Here is a 6,723-nt window from a genome sequence, read left to right as displayed (position 1 = left end):
GCAGCGCCACATTTTACTTGCACATTTCATCACCACATCGCCACATTTTACTTGCACATTTCATCACCACATCGCCACATTTTACTTGCACATTTCATCACCACATTGCCACATTTTACTTGCACATTTCATCACCACATCGCCACATTTTACTTGCACATTTCATCACCACATCGCCACATTTTACTTGCACATTTCATCACCACATCGCCACATTTTAAAACGCATTTCATCACCAACGCATCGCCACATTTTACATATATATAGTACACATTTCATCACTATCGCTTCACCACATTTTACATATATATAGTACACATTTCATCACTATCGCATCACCACATTTTACATATATATAGTACACATTTCATCACTATCGGATCGCCACATTTTACATATGTATAGTACACATTTCATCACCATCACATTGCCACATTTTACATATGCATAGTACACATTTCATCACCATCACATTGCCACATTTTACATATATATACACATTTCATCACTATCGCATCACCACATTTTGCATACACATTTCATCACCACTGCATCGCCACATCTTACATATATATATATATATATATATATAGTACACATTTCATCACTATCGCATCACCACATTTTGCATACACATTTCATAATCACACATCGCCAGTGATAAGAAACCAGGAGAGCTGGGCAGTACAAGGTCTTCAGAAAAGAAGCCCCCCCTCGGTCAAGTGTTTCCGCCCTGAACTCCTTACACTCTAAGGGGGGCCGGGCCGCACCCAGGTCATGACTCCTGGATGCCCTTGTATTACCGCCTTTTCTTTTTTCTTTTTTTTTCCTGGTCCTCAGCAGGTTCAAACCCGCGCCTTCAAGGTGGTCGCCACTTCAGGACTGAGTCATCTTTTCTGGACAGACGTTTTAACCACTGAGCCATCATACGCCTAGTTTGAGTGGGGAAATTTAATCCTTATGAAGTTTACTTTCATTCCTCCTCGACCAGATCCAGCTGGAACTCTTTTCTGTTGCTTCTGCCATTGCCTTGAGAGCCCATGTCCTCTCTCTGCCAGAAATCGACAGCTGTTTTACGAGGCTGTAGGCAGATGCGCCCACAAACCCTCTTGCACCAATCTCTATGGCGAGGACTTTGGCTTGGAAGCCAGATTCTCTCAAGCTGCTGGCTAGGCTAGCATACTTCTCGGTCTTGTATATGTGGGCTTCCTCCATTCTGCTTTCGTATGGCACAGTGAGCTCAATCAGAATCGCTTGTTTCGTTGCCTTGGAGCGGAGTACCATGTCAGGTCTCATGACGTTCTTGCTGATGATTTCTGGGTGTTTCTTCCCCTCTGGTTTTTACAAACACATTTATCAGTTTAACCCATACGCTACCATGATCCCACTCATGGGATCATCAATTATGTATCACCTGAACGTTGCACTGTCATATTCTCAGTGCATGACTGCAGGGATAGTTGTTCTTCTTCTTCATTCATGGGCTGCAACTCCTTCATCCACTTGGGATGGTACGAGTGGGCTTTTCCATGAGTGCACGACCGTTTTCACCCTGCCAGGAAGGCAGCCATACTCCGTTTTCAGGGGTGTGCATGCTGGACATGTTCTTGTTTCCATAACCCACTGAACGTTGACATGGATTACATGATCTTTGATCTTCTGCATGCATATGTATACACATGAAGGGTGTTCAGGAACAAGCAGGTCTGCACATACGTTGACCTGGGAGATTGGCAAAATCTCCAGCCTAAACCCACCAGGGGTGGCAAAACGGTGGATCAAAATATCTGTTTCCTTCAGAAGCTGAAAAACAGTGTCCGGGGGAGCTTATTGGAACAGAAGCTTCATGGAGCAAGCTGTGGTGTTTTTGTCCCGTGTATCAAGCAGTAACAGCTAGATTTCATATTATGATGATCTTCATTTGAATTTTTGTATTTTGTATTTCTTTTTATCACAACAGATTTCTCTGTGTGAAATTCAGGCTGCTCTCCCCAGGGAGAGCGCGTCGCTATACTACAGCGCCACCCATTTTTTTGTTATTTTTCCTGCGTGCAGTTTTATTTGTTTTTCCTATCGAAGTGGATTTTTCTACAGAATTTTGCCAGGAACAACCTTTTTGTTGCCGTGGGTTCTTTTACGTGCACTAAGTGCATGCTGCACACGGGACCTCGGTTCATCGTCTCATCCGAATGACTAGCGTCCAGACCACCACTCAAGGTCTAGTGGAGGGGGAGAAAATATTGGCAGCTGAGCCGTGATTCTCTCGCTTCCTAGGCAGACGCGTTACCCCTAGGCCATCACTCCACTCATCGTCATCAGCACTTTATTCTACTATCAGGATCTTCACCATCACCATCATCACAAACATCAGCAATTTATCTCACTATCCTGATGTTCACCATTGCATTCATCATTACCATAATCACAGTCATCATCATCATCACTATGATCATCATCATTATCAGCATTATTCCAAACCAGACAACCCGCCCATTGCCATGAAGAAGAAAACTGACCATTGTAATAAATCACAAGACTAACGCTTTTAACAAGTTGACCATGAGGAGGCAAACCAATAAGTCATTAACCCCTACTCTATAAACCAGACAAAAGCACACACACACACACACACACACACACACACACACACACAAAAGCCCACGTCCAAACTAACAGCAACACAGACACCCTGTGACCTCAAACACACACACACACACACACACACACACCTTTCCCTGTGCCGGTAAAAAACCAAAACTTCCTGCTAATATAAAACCAGACACCCGTGAAGGAGGGATGGGAGAGAGAGGGAGGGTTCAGGGGGAACCATGGGAGGAGGTGGAGGAGGAAGGTGCACTGGGAACTGGATGAAAACAAAAATGATGAATGTAGTTTCCAACACACAACACAGACACAGAACTGACAAACACAGAACTCAGAACTGATGAACACACAACACAGACACAGGACTGATGACTCAGAACACACATCACAGACACAGAACTGATGAACACAGAACACACAACACAGAACTAATGAAGACAGAACACACAACACAGAACTAATGAAGACAGAACACACAACACAGACACAGAACTGACGAACACACAACACAGGCACAGAACCAATAAACACAGAACACACAACAAAGACACAGAACTGATGAACATGGAACACAGAACACAGACACAGAACTGATGAACACAGAATACAGACACAGAACTGATGAACACAGAACACACAAAACAGAACAAATGAACACAGAACACACAACACAGACACTGAACCGATGAACACAGAACACACAACACAGACACAGAACTGATGAACACAGAACACACAACACAGACACAGAACTGATGAACACACAGCACACAACACAGACACAGAACTGATGAACACACAACACACAACACAGACACAAAACCAATGAACACAGAACACAGACACAGAACTGATGAACACAGAACACACAACATAGACACAAAACCAATGAACACAGAACACACAACACAGACACAGAACTGATGAACACACAACACACAACACAGACACAAAACCAATGAACACAGAACACAGACACAGAACTGATGAACACACAACACACAACAAAGACACAGAACTGATGAACACACAACACAGACAAAGAACTGATGAACACGGAACACAGACACAGAACCGATAAACAGAGAACACACAACACAGACACAGAACCGATGAACACAGAACACACAAAACAGAACAAATGAACACAGAACACACAACACAGACACTGAACCGATGAACACAGAACACACAACACAGACACAGAACTGATGAACACACAGCACACAACACAGACACAGAACAAATGAACACAGAACACACAACACAGACACAAAACCAATGAACACAGAACACACAACACAGACACAGAACTGATGAACACACAGCACACAACACAGACACAGAACTGATGAACACACAGCACACAACACAGACACAGAACTGATGAACACACAACACAGACAAAAACCAATGAACACAGAACACACAACACAGACACAGAACTGATGAACACAGAACACACAACATAGACACAAAACCAATGAACACAGAACACACAACACAGACACAGAACCGATGAACACAGAACACACAACACAGACACAGAACTGATGAACACACAACACACAACACAGACACAGAACTGATGAACACACAACACACAACACAGACACAAAACCAATGAACACAGAACACACAACACAGACACAGAACTGATGAACACAGAACACACAACACAGACACAGAACTGATGAACACACAACACACAACAAAGACACAGAACTGATGAACACACAACACAGACAAAGAACTGATGAACACGGAACACAGACACAGAACTGATGAACACACAACACAGACACAGAACTGATGAACACAGAACACAGACACAGAACTGATGAACACACAACACAGACACAGAACTGATGAACATGGAACACACAACACAGACACAGAACTGATGAACACACAACACACAACAAATGAACACAGAACACACACCACAGACACAGAACTGATGAACACACAACACACAACACAGACACAGAACCGATGAACACACAACACAGACACAAAACTGATGAACACACAACACACAACACAGACAAAGAGCACAACCCTCCAACACTTCAATACATACACTGGATACCGCCACGCCAAATCAATATAAAACAATCGGAAAGGCTGAAACGCCCGAATAAATAAAACATAAGAAAGTATCTGGTAAAGGGAGAGATAGATAGATAGATACTAAGATAGAGAGACACAGAGAGAGAGACTCAGAGAGAGCAAGAGTGGGCTGAGAGAGAGAGAGAGAGAGAGCTCTAGACACTCAGAGAGAGCAAGAGTGAGACTGAGAGAGAGACTGAGTGAGAGAGAGAGAGAGAGAGAGAGAGAGAGAGAGAGCTCTAGACACTCAGAGAGAGCAAGAGTGAGACTGAGAGAGAGACTGAGAGAGAGAGAGAGAGAGAGAGAGAGAGAGAGAGAGAGAGAGCTCTAGACACTCAGAGAGAGCAAGAGTGAGACTGACAGAGAGACAGAGACAGAGAGAGAGAGAGAGAGAGAGAGAGAGAGAGAGAGAGAGACTCAGAGAGAGACTCAGAGAGAGCAAGAGTGAGACTCAGAGAGAGAGAAACAGACAGGAGAGAGAGAGAGACAGAGACAGAGAGAGAGACAGAGAGAGACAGAGGGAGACAGACGAGAGAGAAACAGACAGACAGACAGAGAACTCAGAACTCAGAACTTTTAATGTCAATAGCTTATCAGCCCTAATGACATGGGGGTACAATCAAAACAACAACAAAATAGTTCTAAAAAAAAAAAAAAAGATGGAACGACTATCCAAAACATACGAGCTACCATTTTTGAAATCCATTGATAAGGAATCTACATAATTTTGACCATCCAGTTTACGAAGTCAGTTTCTTAAAGAACAGAGAGAGAGAGAGAGAGAGAGAGAGAGAGAGAGAGAAAGAGACAGACAGACAGACAGACAGGCAGACAGACAGACAGGCAGGCAGACAGACAGACAGAGAGAGAGACTCAAGAGACAGCAAGAGTAAGACAGAGAGAGAGAGAGAGAGAGAGACGAACGAACAAACGAATCTTCTTAATGAGGGAAGTGGAATAAGCATGCATATGCTTTTTATACATCCAGCCCTCAGGGCAAAAAGAAATGAAATCAAAATGTTCACAAGATAACAAAAGGTTATAGAAAAACATACATGAAATTCAAATACACTCAATTGCACAGTAGCATTTACAAGTACATAATCATGATACCTGCATTAACGACAATAATGTATATGAAATATGGTAATGAGAGAGACAGAGTGAGTGAGAGAGAGAGAGAGAGAGAGAGAGAGAGAGAGAGAGAGAGAGAGAGGATGAACGAATGAAGGAAGGAAGGAAGGAATAAATGAATGATAAATGAATGAATGAATGAATTGAATGGATCTTATTTCCGATAGCATTAGAGTAAGCCAACAACTGCTTTCTCCAGCCCTCGAAAGGGAAAAAATGTCTAAAGAAAAAGAGAGAGAGGGAGAGACATAGGGACAGAGAGAGAGAGAGAGAGAGAGAGATGAAGTCATGGACATTGAGAGCATGTACATGTGTGTGTGTGTGTGTGTGTGTGTGTGTGTGTGTGTGTGTGTGTGTGTGTGTGTGTATACATATGCCATGGTGATGTGTGAAGCCAACCCTAGAGTAGATATTAGTACAAATACTGAAATGTGTAAAGTCTTCAACTTAATATATATATATATAAAATTATGCGAGTGTGTGTGTGAGAGTCTGTGTGTGTGGGTGCGCATGCATACTTGTGTGCGGGTGTGCATGTGTTTGTTTATAATGTGTTTCTTTATGTGACGTGTGTATGCATGAATGTGCACATGTGTGTGTGTGTGTGTGTGTGTGTGTGTGTGTGTGTGTGCGTAAACATGGGCACATGTAAAACATGCATGCCATACATGTAAGCAGAGGTTTAAGAGAACTCTCCCAAAGAATATATATCCGTTTCCAAACGGTTTTTTTTTTTGTACTTAATTACCCACTGTGTAAACGCATTCATTAAAAGAATTTATTACCGATGGATACATTAAAAGGCCAAACATTCAAGAGAAGAAAAAATAAATTCAACAACAATTGGAAAAAAAAAAAGAAAAATAGAAGAAA

General features: G+C 42.5%; 1 protein-coding gene across 1 annotated transcript in view; it reads right to left on the bottom strand.

The window, feature by feature from the left end:
- Positions 1-6,723, bottom strand: part of LOC143275463 (uncharacterized) — an 81,242-nt gene that overhangs the window by 68,174 nt on the left and 6,345 nt on the right. The gene's annotated exons all lie outside the window — the stretch shown is intronic.

The sequence above is a fragment of the Babylonia areolata genome, chromosome 30 (genome assembly GCF_041734735.1).
Source record: "Babylonia areolata isolate BAREFJ2019XMU chromosome 30, ASM4173473v1, whole genome shotgun sequence".
Classification (NCBI taxonomy): Eukaryota; Metazoa; Mollusca; class Gastropoda; order Neogastropoda; family Buccinidae; genus Babylonia; species Babylonia areolata.
Note: the sequence above shows the minus strand (reverse complement) of the source record. Positions and strands in the feature narration are given on the sequence as shown.